The 15,995-nt window shown below is 44.5% G+C and overlaps 1 protein-coding gene across 4 annotated transcripts in view; it reads right to left on the bottom strand.

Moving 5' to 3' along the window:
• SPATA6 (spermatogenesis associated 6) overlaps nt 1-6,121 on the bottom strand; it is a 196,188-nt gene extending 190,067 nt beyond the window's left edge. For 2 of the 4 annotated variants that reach the window (XM_069232703.1, XM_069232704.1), the window contains exon 1: nt 5,872-6,121. The gene's annotated coding sequence lies outside the window, so the exon portion shown is untranslated. The remainder of the gene's footprint in view (nt 1-5,871) is intronic. The other 2 variants (XM_069232705.1, XM_069232702.1) reach the window with 2 other exon arrangements.
• Between the last annotated feature and the right edge of the window lie 9,874 nt (nt 6,122-15,995).

Below are 15,995 nucleotides of genomic sequence, written 5' to 3'. Positions count from 1 at the left end.
TCACTCACATGCTTCTTGGTATCATGGTATGTCTTCATAACTCCTGAGCCACCTTCACTTTGGATTTCGTTTTATTCAAATCCACTATGTCTTCCAAGCTGCTTTAAGAGGTTTCCTTCAACCACACAGCACATAACCCCGTACAAGATTGCCTTCAAGAAGGCGAAAGGCGACACGCCTGTAACACTGTGAGGCATATTACGTTAGGCACACACTTCATTTTGAATAAAATGCTTCACATTCACCCTTCATGTCAAAGCAGTTTGGATTCCCTCTTCTAGTAATCTGATAACTCCATCCTAAACGAAACCAATATGACTCTGTTATCTGCGGCCAGCTCTTCAGGATAAACTTCCAAAGCAACAATTTTGTAAAAAAAAAAAATTGAATGACCACTTGAGTAGTAGCTTCAGCTACAAAATCACTAAATATACACTTTGAATGATAGTCAATAACTACTATCAAGTACTTAGATTTGTCAGGTAATGCCAAAATGTATCCTGCAAAATCTAATGCTAATTTAGACCATGGTCCCTGAGGCAAAGGAGGAGATATCAAGGGAGTATATTTCAATTTCCAATGGTTATTGGACATAATGCATTCCTGACATAAGCTGATAAAATCATCCACATCCTTATTCATTCAGTGCCACCAGAAGTAACATTGTAGAGTCTTCTTAGGGGCTGTGGTTCCTGAGTGCCCCCTGTGGGCCAACTCAATTATCTTTGACCTTAACCCTTTAGGCACTACAAATTTCCCAGCACACAATAAAATGCCTGCCTCAATAGCAAGTTGATTTGCCAATTGACCAAAACAGTATTAATGTCCTTTAACCTTTTTCACAAGAGGCCATCCTTGTTGTACAAACTGCTTGACTTTCTGCAAAATTATATTTGCCTCACACGCCTTGTTCCATTCCTCAGCAGCTACTGTGCCTTGAAAACTGTTCACAACATCCATGCTAGCCACTAAACACATTTCCGAACAACTCTACATCTTGCACCCATTCATGTACACTAGTTGGAAGTCTAGATAAGCACTCTACTTTAGCATTAGTGCTACCAGGCATGTATTTAACTGTAAAATTGTACTCTTGGAGTTTGTAAAGAAGTCTTATTAGTTGTAAAGATGTACCTTTGTCTCTCAACATATATATTATTGGTTTGTGATCACTGCGCAGAATAAAATGCTTTCTCCACTTATACGTTCTGAATTGTTCAATTGCTCATGCAAGTGCCCCCCTTTCAAAGGTGCTGTAAAGTCTTTCTATCTCAGGCAGCCCCCTAGATGCAAACGCAACTTTATAGTCAATGCGTTGGCATAAGATCGCACCTAGCAGTCCCACAGCACTTGCATCCACTGTAATTATGCATCTGTGACCATTAATGTCAGATTTCAAAACTGGAAAGTTGGTCAATATATCTTTGACCAGACAATACTTTCAATACCCTTTGCAATGTTTACAGTTTCCTCTAAAGTAGGATTGGTGCAACAAAGAAGATGCTTCTGAACCTTCTTAGAATAGCAACAATTCAGGACAATGTGGTCTCTTAATTATTGTTCCTTTGCATTCTCGAATTTGCAAGTGCTAGCTAAGATTCTAAGTGCAGCTACATACTGGTCTACGTTTTCACCAGTAGCTTGCTACCTTGATTAAAAGTTAATCTTTCCAAAATAATGCTTGGTTAATCAGAAAAATACTGTGCTAACCCTTTCTCCACTTCCACAAATACATTTCAATTATCAGCATCCCCTGACTCCTCTCTAGAAGGTTGATATCTGGCAGGTTATCAAATATCTTTTGTCCTTCCATGCTAAGACAACTGTAAAGTATTGGCCAGTTTCCTAAAAGGGCTGCAGCCTGTACCATCAACGGCTACCAAGTAATTTATTTTCCTGAACCTTCTTAGAATAACAATTCAAGACAATTTGGTCTCCTAAATATTGATCCTTTGCATTTTTGAATTTGCAAGTGTTGGGCAAGATTCTAAGGGCTGCTTCATAATAGTCTACATTTTCACCAGCATATTGCTTCCTTGAATAAAAGTTAAACCTTTGCAAAACAATGCTTGCTTCATCAGAAAAATGCTGCACTATTCTTTGCTCAGCCTCCGCAAATACATTCCAATTGACAGCATGCCCTGACTCCTCTCTAGAAGTTTGTTTTACTGGCAGGTAATCAAACATCTTTTGTCATTCCGTGCCCAGACAATTGTAAAGTATGGCCAATTTCCGAGCGGGCTGTAGCCTGTACCATCAATGGCTACCAAATATTTTTTTAAACACAGACCCAGCGTTTCCATTACAATCTGGGTTTGCCCCGACTGTCCAAAAATTGAGGAGGTTGTTGAACGTTTCCCCCTCCCGACATGGCAAGTTATTGTGGAAAGAGGATTGGACAAATGACGTAATTGTGGAAAAGTATTTATCCAAAAATATTATAACAGACGTTAAATAGCCTGTAAATATTTACCGGTAGCGAGTACTCTACTTCAAGTGCCATATGTCCAAACAGCTTCTTGTGTAAGCAATACAGACAGATGAAATCAAATATGGTGGCATGCACAGCCTATGCTTACAGACGCCCACCTGGCTTCCACATCATGTGACAGCAACACAATGGACTGACAGCCATGTGAGGCTAGCAAAGACCGCTGATACGCTGCTTTAATGGTAACCCCTAAAAGCTGCCGAGGCTCAATGATGATTAGTGGTTTCACCAGAGCAATCCGGCAAGGCATAACTTCTGCTTGGCACATTCTTGCATCCTTGAAGATTTGCTCTAGTGTCGACTAGTCGCACTTGGCTTCCCCAATATTGCCTCTGGAATCCATGTCGGTAGTAACACAGTCACTGATATCGATGGGCTCATAAATGCTCAGAAAGCCATCTTCATCACCAAATATGTAGTGGGGAGTGCCTTCATTAATCCAGGCAAATGTTTTGCAGAATAAAAAAGATGATTTATTAAGGATATACGTCAAATAGCACAGCCCATCCATCAACCAGCATCCTTCCAACTCTGCAATCCTTCGTTAACTGCTGAACCGGCAACTTTTATTTCAGGAAGGAACGCAGAATATAGAACACACCTGAAGGATGCCCTAAGCAAAACACTTCAACAAAAGAACTACAAAACTTGACATGAAATGCAGACATGACATGTTAATACAGAATACCACAATTTTGAATCCATAAGTTAACTTTTCTTGACATCCCTCGAACACACACCCACAAAGATGTCATCTATTTTATGACTACAGCAAATACCCCAGATTGAGCTAGTTTCCATTCCACATTTGCAGATTAGGGAACAACCAGGTTCGAGATGATGCTGGATGGCAGCACCTGGTGTACAGACTGAGATCCATAGGTATAATGGACCACCATTCCAAAACAATGAGTTTGCTTCATTCATATCACCCCCCACTTAGATCATACCTCAGTGCTCAGCAGGACCAACCTACTGCTCTCCTGGACCCCCATGAACGACACCATCGAAATCATGAACACCATCCACTCCGGCTCTCCATCTGACCCCTGCCCTCACCACATCCTCAACAAAGCAAGCTCCGTCATCACATCCCAACTACAGAAGATCATAAACCGCTCCTTCGAGTCTGCCACCTTCCCGGAGATCTGGAAACACGCCAAGATCTACGCCCTCCTCAAAACACCCAAGGCGGACTCAAAGGACCTCAAGAACTTCCGGCCTATCTCCCTGCCCCTTCCCGGCAAAGGTCATCGAGAAGGCTGACAACAGACAACTAACCTGCTTCCTCGAGGAGAACCACACCCTGGACCCTTCCCAATCCAGATTCCGCAGCAACCACAGCACCGAAACCGCCCTCATCAACGCCTCCGACGACATCAGAACCATACTGGACATCGGCGAAACCACAGCCCTCATCCTCTTGGACCTCTTGCTGCGTTTGACACCGTCTGCCGTCACACCCTACTTTCACGCCTCAGAAATGCTGGAATCCGTGACAGAGCCCTGAACTGGGTCACCTCCTTTCTCACCGGCAGAACCCAGAGTCTCCGCCTCCACCCATTCTGCTCAGAGGCCACCAAAATCATCTGCGGTGTACCCCAGGGTTCATCCCTCAGCCGGACCCACTTCAGCATCTACATGGCCCGCTCGATAACATCTACGCAGGAACTACGGCTGAACTCCAGGAAAGGCTGCAAAGCATCCAGAACGCCTCCGCACACCTCATCCTGGACATCCCCCACCACTGCCACATCACAGACCACCTGAAAAACCTGCACTGACTCCCAGTCAACAAGAGAATCACCTTCAAACTCCTCACCCACGCTCACAAAGCACTGCACAACACCGGACCAGAATACCTCAACAGACGATTCTCCTTCTACACCCCGGCCTGGCAATTCCGCTCCGCTGACCTCGCCCTCGCAACCGTCCCATGCGTCCACAGAACTACAACCGGCAGGAGATAATTCTTACACCTTGCCGCCAAAACGTGGAACACTCTTCCCACCTACCTGCGGCAGACCAAAGACCTCCTTACCTTTAGGAAACTTCTCAAGACCTGGCTGTTCGAGCAGTAGCAGCACCTAAGTACCTGCCCCTCCCCCCTCAGCGCCTTGAGACCCGCACTCTCGGGTGAGTAGTGCGCTTTACAAATTCCTCATTGATTGATTGAGTGCTGGCAAGGGAAGTCAAGTGGTTCTTTAAAAGACTGAACAAAGCCTGAGGAATGCTAAACTAGAGTTCTGCAACTTAACATGGACCATATACAAGTTTCTCTTGAAATACCATTAACACTCTCCATGCATCCAAATGCAACAGGGTGATAACACTATCACATTCATCCATTTTGGTGACCTACTGTTAAGTACTTTTAAAAAACAAGTCTGTTCTGAAAAATACAACAAGAGGGGGCCAATGGATAGAGCTCTCAAGTTCACCTGGCCCATACTACAGTAGCGGTCTTACTCGGTGGAGCGCAAGCGCTTTGACCTGTTGTAAGTATTGTGAGCTTTTCACCACACCCACCAGACACCTATCACTTTCACTCCTTCCTGGGGTTGCCTTTCAAAATTCCTTTATTATCACTGGTAAATGCTTTACGTTTGTGCCTCCTTCGGTGGTTTTGCTACCACCTCGTAGACTGCCCATGTCACATGGATAATTGCACTAATGAGTATACTTTTGACTGCGAGCAAACTTATTTTTGTGTCTCTTCTTCGCGCACATGGTCATGGCGGCCATGGTGCTTTGAATCAGCTTGCTTAGGTCAACTGATTTACTTTTCATTTTCAATTTCAATTTAAGTGGCAAGAAAAGTCCAGTTAGGAATTTACAACGCCAATAGTTTTAACTCGAGCACACCCGAGGCCCATAGCATTTTAAATGCTTGTTTTTCCCTGGCATTCTGGGATTTGTAGTCCTGTCGAGCCCATTATAAAATCAGAACCACAAATCAACGAATGCACATTAAAAAAAACTGTACTGGATAAGCTACTCGCGTATGAATCTGAAAAATGCGAGAGGTCTGTGGATATTAGAGCATACCAAACTGTTTTTTTGTGTGCAGAATCAACAACTTTCTATCCAAAACCACGACATGCAATTAACGTAATGAAAAATGCAGGGCCGGTCCTCGAAAAACCTAAAAAAAATAGCAAACTCTCAGCAAATCCTGGACGTCTGGAAACGCTCCCCTCACAGCAGAAGACTGTTCCTATGTAAGTCAGAATTTCTACCAACACCCACTTTTCACCATGCGGACGGGAGAAATTATACATCAGGAGGGCAATGTGACCCCTTCCTTTTTTCACTTCTATATTCCCATGTTTTCTTTAAAATCGTCGCGGGACACTAATCACAGCAAGTAGGTCACTTACCTGCAAGGGAAACTCAAATCCTCGTCTCCTCCTCTAGTCTGTGTACGAGTCCTAGGTTACATAAACATAGTAAAAAGACTCTCGCACCCATGAACGAAGAGGAGGAGATAATATGCAGCGGCCGGAAGAACACCAGCCTTTTCTTTTTTTACACAAACTCAGTTGTTTCTTTTTAACATATATAAAAATATTTAATCAAGTGTACTGCCCGGTTATTAAGCGGTGTTGTGTAATATTTGGGATCTCATGGAACTCCCCGCCCCTCCCCTTGCTCTTCAGCTGTCTTTGGAGCAGTGCCCTATTGGGTAGCTCGAACGGCTCTTCCGGAGGCTCGCCCAATCAGGGATGCAACCCTCAGCCGTTTCTCTGCTTCAGCAGACAGAAGTAGTAGCACGTCGAGGCGATACGATCTTGCTGTAGAGTTGGGTTCCTTACCCAGTATAGGAAGATCGTCACTTATTTTACTTGGGCTTCAGGTGTGATTTCATCCACGGACAGGTTCAAGTGAGTCAGCGGCTCATAAATACAGATATGTATGTACTAGTATGTACTAATATTAAACTTGCAAACTGAAAGGAGACGTGTTTGTTTTGTAGTGTTTTGGTCGCGCATGAGACAGAGACAATGACAACTAATTACTCCTTTGTCCCAGTCATTACAACATACTTGTCAACACTGTAGAAGAGGATAGTGGGAGATTAAAAAAATAATTGAGACAATTTATTTTCTTTCTGACCTCTGTTGAAGCAGCAGCTGTTTGGAGGGTGCTACAAAAAGCAATTTTTGGCTTAAATATCAAGCCTTTCCCTTAATCGGCTATATCTTACATGCCAACATTTTAGAAGAGGGAGATTAAAAAAAAATAACCGGGAGGATGTATTTCCCCCATTAACTTCTATTGAAGCATAGGAAATTTCAGGTGGGAGACAGCAAAAATAAAGCCATGTTTGGCTTAAAAAATCTGGAGCCTTTTGCCTGAATCAGGTGCTATATTGGCATGTAAGGTACAAGTGAGGTAATGTTATCTCTCAACAGGAACACAGCAGGAGCATCCTGAAAGGCAGCTCCAACCAGCCCATGTTAGCATCATAAAGGGGGCCGGCGCTCCTGGCTTCCCTTGTTTTGTTAGCTGCATGAGGGGGATTAGGACGTGGGAGGTCCTTTCTGGGCTTGAGCCAAGTTACCTTTCTTTGTGGTGCCTGGAAAGTACAAGCCTCTGCTGGAGAGTAGCGATTCCCACAAGAAGATCGCCTAGAGCACTTCCAAGATGGCATTTGTTTCCCTCCCAGGTTCAGCAAGTTTCAAGGGATAACTACATTTGTTTCTCCCTTTCTGCATCTTTTGGTGTGGGTGGAGAAAGTAAAAGAATTTCTAGTTTATACAATAAGAATGTTCACTTCTATTAAGGACACTGAGGTGAGGATTATGCTTCTCTCTCTTTACTGTAAAAATTCAGCAGCCAATCACAATAAATAAGTACAGTACCCATGTAAAACCATGTCACCTGTATCACATGCCCCGATCACAAAGGAACAGTCCATTTTGTGTCCTCTTTCTTTGCAGAATAATGTCATAACGTCAAAAGGAAATACCTTAAAGAAATAGTCAATTTCTAGTAAAAAGTCGTCAGGAAACCACATCCAATGAGGATGAAGAGGAAGAACGCCAAGGATCAGTTGCAAGACTCCTAGCAACCGACTAGTCCAAACATATCATGAGAAATCGTCCCCCTCTGCTCCGTTCTAGTCGTTGCCTGGGAAGCCAGAAAAAAGAAGCCATAATATCCATATTCAGGAAAATGTTGTTATCAAATGAAATCGAATAATAGAATCACTCCATATTTATTTCATATATATAGGGTGGGAACACAGCAGGAGCATCCTGTAAGGCAGCTCCAACCAGCCCATCTTAGCATCATAAAGGGGGCCAGCGCTCCTGGCTTCCCTTGTTTTGTTAGCTGCATGAGGGGGATTAGGACGTGGGAGGTCCTTTCTGGGCTTGAGCCAAGTTACCTTTCTTTGTGGTGCCTGGAAAATACAAGCCTCTGCTGGAGAGTAGCGATTCCCACAAGAAGATCGCCTAGAGCAGTGTTCCCCAACCCCCGGGCCGCGGACCGGTGCCGGTCCGTGGATCAATCGGCACCGGGCCGCCCCACTGTGGCGGGCGGTAAATGTTTGATAATTTTTCCGTGGCCCGCTTGTCACACAATGGGACAAGCGGGCCACGGAAAAATTATCAAACATTTACCGGTCCGCGGCGATAAAAAGGTTGGACAACACTGGCCTAGAGCACTTCCAAGATGGCATTTGTTTCCCTCCCAGGTTCAGCAAGTTTCAAGGGATAACTACATTTGATTCTCCCTTTCTGCATCTTTTGGTGTGGGTGGAGAAAGTAAAAGAATTTCTAGTTTATACAATAAGAATGTTCACTTCTATTAAGGACACTGAGGTGAGGATTATGCTTCTCTCTCTTTACTGTAAAAATTCAGCAGCCAATCACAATAAATAAGTACAGTACCCATGTAAAACCATGTCACCTGTATCACATGCCCCGATCACATAAGAACAGTCCATTTTGTGTCCTCTTTCTTTGCAGAATAATGTCATAACGTCAAAAGGAAATACCTTAAAGAAATAGTCAATTTCTAGTAAAAAGTCGTCAGGAAACCACATCCAATGAGGATGAAGAGGAAGAACGCCAAGGATCAGTTGCAAGACTCCTAGCAACCGACTAGTCCAAACATATCATGAGAAATCGTCCCCCTCTGCTCCGTTCTAGTCGTTGCCTGGGAAGCCAGAAAAAAGAAGCCATAATATCCATATTCAGGAAAATGTTGTTATCAAATGAAATCGAATAATAGAATTACTCCATATTTATTTCATATATATAGGGTGGGAACACAGCAGGAGCATCCTGAAAGGCAGCTCCAACCAGCCCATCTTAGCATCATAAAGGGGGCCGGCGCTCCTGGCTTCCCTTGTTTTGTTAGCTGCATGAGGGGGATTAGGACGTGGGAGGTCCTTTCTGGGCTTGAGCCAAGTTACCTTTCTTTGTGGTGCCTGGAAAGTACAAGCCTCTGCTGGAGAGTAGCGATTCCCACAAGAAGATCGCCTAGAGCAGTGTTCCCTAACCCCCGGGCCGCGGACCAGTGCCGGTCCGTGGATCAATCGGCACCGGGCCGCCCCACTGTGGCGGGCGGTAAATGTTTGATAATTTTTCCGTGGCCCGCTTGTCACACAATGGGACAAGCGGGCCACGGAAAAATGATCAAACATTTACCGGTCCGCGGCGATAAAAAGGTTGGACAACACTGGCCTAGAGCACTTCCAAGATGGCATTTGTTTCCCTCCCAGGTTCAGCAAGTTTCAAGGGATAACTACATTTGTTTCTCCCTTTCTGCATCTTTTGGTGTGGGTGGAGAAAGTAAAAGAATTTCTAGTTTATAAAATAAGAATGTTCACTTCTATTAAGGACACTGAGGTGAGGATTATGCTTCTCTCTCTTTACTGTAAAAATTCAGCAGCCAATCACAATAAATAAGTACAGTACCCATGTAAAACCATGTCACCTGTATCACTTGCCCCGATCACATAGGAACAGTCCATTTTGTGTCCTCTTTCTTTGCAGAATAATGTCATAACGTCAAAAGGAAATACCTTAAAGAAATAGTCAATTTCTAGTAAAAAGTCGTCAGGAAACCACATCCAATGAGGATGAAGAGGAAGAATGCCAAGGATCAGTTGCAAGACTCCTAGCAACCGACTAGTCCAAACATATCATGAGAAATCGCCCCCCTCTGCTCCGTTCTAGTCGTTGCCTGGGAAGCCAGAAAAAAGAAGCCATAATATCCATATTCAGGAAAATGTTGTTATCAAATGAAATCGAATAATAGAATCACTCCATATTTATTTCATATATATAGGGTGGGAACACAGCATTGTACCATCTGACAAGATAATAACAAATTACATAACTTAGCCCATACGTAGATATACTATAATCAGGGTGGGATAATCCTGGCCTTCGTGTCCTTAATAGAATTGAAAATTCTTATTGCTAAGCTAAAAAAGTTTTATTTCTATGTCAGGAACGGAGGCTCTGATTAAGCTTGGCTGTTCTCAAAATATCCTCTAATCTTGAGCTCAAAGTAAACAACTTTGAAGCCAAAGCCCCTCGGGCAGAATGAGCTCTGAAAATGGAAGCATCAATTCTGCCTTCAGTCATTAACCAACGCATCCATTTACCCAAAGTGGCAGCTGCAACTGGTTTAAACAGCTTCTGAAGGGCAATGAGAACCTAACCTCCAGGGCCTCTAAATTCACTTGTGACAGCTTCATAAGTTTTAAGGAAACGCAGGATACAATACAGTCCTAGTGTTAGTTTTAGTTAATCTAGAAATACAGAAGGAAACTCCGTCAGAGGAGAAAATCCTGCCAGAAAATATCCAGGGCCCAGACGTCTGAGTCCCTTTTACATGCTATCAAGAGAAGCAACATAGTCAACTTGGCAGATAGTTGCCTGCGGAAAAGACAGTTATTCTCCGGCCGTTTTTCTAATAATGATAAAATCACATTACCATGCCAAAGGGAAGAGCATCTGGGTTGAGGAGGTTTACAAAAACGTAGACCAACTACGAGGTGTTCTCCCATTGGCTTTCCTGCAATAGGAAGATGCCCCACTGAGATGGCTGACCTATAATTGTTAATGGGCCTATAAGCCAGTCTGGACGTCACCAAAGAAGCAAGAACGTTATTCACCAAATTGACATCTGCTGTAAAGGGATCTGAATCCCGTTCTTCACACCAGTGCACCCATGGGCGCCATATGCCCAAAGCTTGGTTGATGTAGAAGTAAGCCTGTGAAGAGATGCTTGGCATTTGCCAGTGACTCCAGAAACCTTCAAGGCTACCAAACAAAGTTGACCCAATATGATCAACGAATGAGGGGTTCCCACCAGGTCCAGAAGCGGTCCAGAAGCAGATTGTGTTGAGCAGGAATCAAGTTTGGGATGCCGTACGACAACACTAGAGCTATCGGGAACCAGAGCTGTGCCCTCCAGAAGTCCCATAGAAATTGGGAGTGCCAATCTGCTACTGAGCGCTGCTTTTCTGAAATGTTGGTATGTATGTGGGCTTTTAACCACGCCCACTGCACGCCCATCACTATCACTCATTCATGGGCTTGCCCTGCAAAAATACTCTATATTCGTTGGTAAATGCTTTATGTTTCTCCCTCCTTGAGGCGTTTTTTTGCTGCCTTGGACATCGCCCCTGTTACATGGCTATTTGCACTTTTGCCAACATGTTTGACTGCGAGCGAACTTCTTTTTCCTTTTGTGTGCTGCTTCATGCTGATGCCGTGGCGCTTTGAATCAGCTCTCTTATGTGAAACTGTAATACTTTTCTTTTTCAATTTATGTGGCAAGAAAAGTCTGGTTTACAAAGCTAATAGCTCTAACTTGAGCAAATGCGAGACCAATTGCATTGCAAACACTTGTTATATTCTGCATCTCTTGGGCCGAAAGAATCAACTGGAAGCAATTCTGTCTATCTGAAACCCTATGAATTCCAAATATTGCAAAGGAGTCAGACACAGCTTCAATTGATTGATGAGAAATCCCAGTTCTTGGAGGAGTTGAATTGTCCAGGACAAGTGAAGGCTCACTCATTGTGGATATTGGACTAACAGAATCAGGTCGTCGAGGTATCCGATCAACCTCACTTCTCTTGTGCGAGGAGACTCCACCACTGGTATCATAAGCTTGGTGAAGCACCAAGGGGCTGACGAGAGCCCAAAGGGAACGGCCTTGAGCTCGAATCAACGTCCGAGCCAAATGAATTGGAGAAATCAACAATGATGAAGGTATATGAGGATATGAGGATCGTCAAATATGTGTCCTTCAGGTCCAAATGGACCATCCAATCAAATTCTTGCAAAATGTCCCATAAAAGATGGATCCCCTCCACCATGAAGTGCCTGTATCCTACCCAGGTGCTGAAGTCCTTTAGATTTGACACTAAATGGGATCCAACCCCCTCTCTTGTCTACCAAGAAAATGTTGCTGATAAACCTTCCGGGTTATGGGAAAGAAAGGCCAATGCCTCTTTGTGCGAGAGTGTTTGAATTTCTTTTGAGATGACATCTTGCTCTTGTAGGAAAAAATGTAGCTGGGGGGAGGGGAGACATTTGAGAGGGGGATCAATAAAATTCCAGTTGATAGCCTTGGATAGTTTTGAGAACCCAAGTGTCTTTTGCAAATTTTGGAACAAAAATACTTTATCCTGGCCTAAACAATACTTTTGAATGATAAATAATTCTCTAGGCAGCCAAAGATTGAGGACGCGTGATTTTGATGCTCCATTCTGGCACAGTAATTTATCCAATAAACCATGTGCTTTGTGTGCCCATGGAGGAAACGTGCAACGCCGTGTAGACCACTTTTGCCTGCTTGTAGTTACCGATGTAGATTCCCGAAGAGTAGCTACAGGATATGGGCACCAATGGTCACCGGTTCGCAGTACAATATTGAGCAGCCTATAAGGTGACGGAGGACACCTGACACGTATACAGTGGGCTGCTGGAACTCTGCATCCTCTGTGTCTCCCGCATCCCCAGTATGGCAGTGCACCACCTGGCCTAGACTCTGCTGGGCTGTCCTGGGGATTGCTGCTGGCCGACCGATTCCTCACCGCCTTGCCCCACACGCGGGATTACAAGGTTGAGTGTGGCCCGAGTGCGAAAATTGAAAGGCAGTGGACTGACTGGGAGGGCACTCTGGGGGAGCGGTCCCCAAAACCACTAAAGTCAGCACTAGACTGTGCCTGATTAAATTGTCCAAGAGATTCCGAGGGCTTCATTGCTAATTGGAGCTGTGAGCTGCCTTAGAGCTCCTCCCTTCTCTAAGACTGAGAAAAGTTGGCTCAGGAATTTCACCTGGCAATGGAAGACAAGCACTGTGGCCTAATTTTTCACATGTAAGTAGTGTAGTGCTCTAATCAGCTACAGGCCCCACCTTAAATGATCTTGAACAAGAGCAGATAAAAAACACTCCACGGCTGGAACTGCTTTGGGGATGCGACTGCAGTGAACATGTCCCTTGTTTGGGGCAGCTTGTGGGCACATTGAGAAGGTGGCACAGGATCTCTACAATGGCAGCAGATCTTTCTTACTCCTTAATGGCACTTGATAAACATAACTGTGCTGCTGCACAAGTACTCATATTAGTGACCTCCCCCTCATATTGTCCCAAAGGGGTTGTGTGGTCCCCGAGACTACAGACAGGGGCAGATGGCTGGGCTGTTTAAAGAAAACAGAGATGTGATATTCTTGTAAGAAACATTAAACACCACCTGCAGTGGACTAGATGGGATAGGGTGATAGATGTACCACTCCACGAGTGAGGAGAGCTTTCCAATGGAATATTAACTTGACCCAGGCTTATAACCTTGAAGATGGAGCATAGACCTTGCGGTTTACCTTTGCCTGATGATAAGACAGATATCAGTCTGTCCAAGGCAATAGGCAAATTCAACACCCTACCTCAGTCAGTAGCCTAATGACTACCCTCCTAGGAGAGTGTGTAGTAGCAATGAACATGGGAAAAACCTGAGTCAAACACTCAGTTTCCACCAGAGGCTCCGGTGTCTCAACTACACATGTCAGAAACAACTGGGGGAGTGGACAAAATGCCATCTTCCATGCAACTACAATTTGACAAAATCCTGGCGACCGTAGTAGCCACTAAAACTGCCCTCCAGCAAAATGTAAGTGCTGTATCAGTGGGACTAGGATAACTATGTGCTAAACACCATAAATTAGCCAACAGGCTGAATGAATCAAAAAAGGGGATTGAAGAGGTCCACCCAGCACAGAAAGACCTCACACAACAAGTCGAGACACTGGCAAATAGGGTTTGCATCTTGGAGCATCGGGCGGAGGATGCAGAGGTCCGCAACAAACGAAATAATATTTGCATAGTGGGTCTTCCCGAAGGAAAAGAAGGAGAAGACATGGTGTCATACCTTGAGAACTGGATTAAAACTGTGGTGGCTCCGACCTAATTTACTCTTTTCTTTGTGATGGAACGAGCCCGTAGGGTACCTGCTAGGCCACCGGCTCCTAGCAGACAGCCAGGACCAGTGGTTGCTGAACTATTGCACCTCAGAGACAGGGACACTCTGTTCCGGTGCGCTTGAATGGAAGGCCATTACCAAGTAGGAAATGGAAAAGTTACAATGTTCCCTGATTATACAGCTACAGTCCAAGCTAAAAGGGCATTCTACACTGAAGTGAAAACAATGCTCACAGATGAAGGTATTCATTACTCTCTAATGCTCCCTGCCAAACTGAAACTTATCATTGGTGATAAAACACACTTTTGTAAGGACCCTTGAGAGGCATGGGACTAGCTAGACGCTTATAAAGCTGGAACTCCATGGGTAGGGAAACAACGCAAATCAAGAGCAAGACTTCACCGCCCTAACAAGAAATTCAGAGGCCCAAGATTGGAGACCCACTGCAGAGACCGACCAAGAAACAAGCAGATAAAGATAAAGCAGCAGTACTTCAGGCCACGACCAGCCTCAGTATGCGACATGGCTCAGACCGGGAGCGAGGAGCAACAGACCCTGAAAGAGAACAATCAGTTCAGGAAGAAGGTGAACTCCCTGTGGTAACTCTGCAAACTGTTGACAAACTTCTGTAATGCTCTTTACACTTATGGCCTTACCCAGGATCGAACCACCTTATAATTGACAAAACGGATTATTTACCCATGCAAATCATATCCCTGGAAATCGTATCTCTGACAATGGATCCTGCAACAAAGTGCTATTTAGCACTCCAAGCCTGGAGTAATAGGTGAGCGGAGCCCCCCTTGACTTCTGTCAAACTGTGGGGGGAGCCTAGCTGGGCTTTAAGACTCCGAACATGCCAGATGAAAGTATATCCTCTGGACCAGACTAACACTTCGGCCATCGGCCTATACAAGCCTCTCCCAGGCACCTCACTCAGTACAGCAGTATGGTGCAACAAGCTTCTTGACTTTGGTTCCTTTATGGAACCTGAATTGGAGGGGGAGTTTACTGTTGAGGATTTGATTGTTTTTTTTTTTTTCATGTTGGGCCTCTCTGGGAACTGGGTGGATGGACGTATGACAAACCAGAATGTTTAGTAGGTATGGGGCCCGTTGGGTGGCAGCTTACGAGCTCTATGGCAGATAATTGATACACCACGTGCAATGTCCGGGGGATGTGATCTGCTGTGAAATGCTTTAAGATTTATCGCTACCTGAGACGTAGGGGGTACGTATAGCAATGTTACTGGAAACCCACATTATGAGGGTAGAAATTGACTGACTGCGACATATGTGGCGCGGACAACTTTACGCAACCTCCTAGTTTGCCTATGCGAGAAGGGTATTACTATTGATCAGGGGCAGAATTCACTTTGATCTTACAAAAGAATTAGGTGATAAGGTAAAAGATATGTATTGGTACATGGCAGAGTAACGGGTAAAGAGGTGACACTTGGGTCTATCTATGTGCCAAATCAGGACCAATTTGTGTAACTCCAATCCTTGTCAGCAGCACTGGGCTTGATGTTACAGGAGGGGCTTTTACTGGGAGGTGGCTTTAACTGTGTTTGAGATGTTCTTTTAGATCTTTCCAGAACCCCTCTTCAGGGAACCCCAGCCCATTAATTTGCTGTGGGGTTTAAAGAGTGGGCACATCGATGGGTACTAACAGATATATGGCAGATCCAACCCGTCCAAGAACAAGAGTTTTCTACTACTACCATATACACTATCTTAATACTAAGATAAGGCTAAGACTAAGAAGAGTACTTTGCTCTGGGAAGTTATGCCATTATGTGAAGTCCACTGAGTGTCTGGGATGTACCCTCTCAGATCATAGCACTCTTTTTCTATCCTTTAACCCACTAGTTGATAGACCTGCAACTCCCCAGTGGCGACTCCAACCTACTGCGCTGGAGGACAATAGTTATAGAGAATCATTCACACAGCTGTTGCGGGGTACTTTGAATTGAACTAGGGTCTGCATCATCTGCTCTGGTAGAATGGAAGACCTTTAAGGTTGTAGTTTGAGGACAATGCCTAAATCAAA

This window comes from Pleurodeles waltl, chromosome 4_2, assembly GCF_031143425.1.
Source record: "Pleurodeles waltl isolate 20211129_DDA chromosome 4_2, aPleWal1.hap1.20221129, whole genome shotgun sequence".
Taxonomy (NCBI): domain Eukaryota; kingdom Metazoa; phylum Chordata; class Amphibia; order Caudata; family Salamandridae; genus Pleurodeles; species Pleurodeles waltl.
This window is presented reverse-complemented; position numbering and strand designations above follow the sequence as displayed.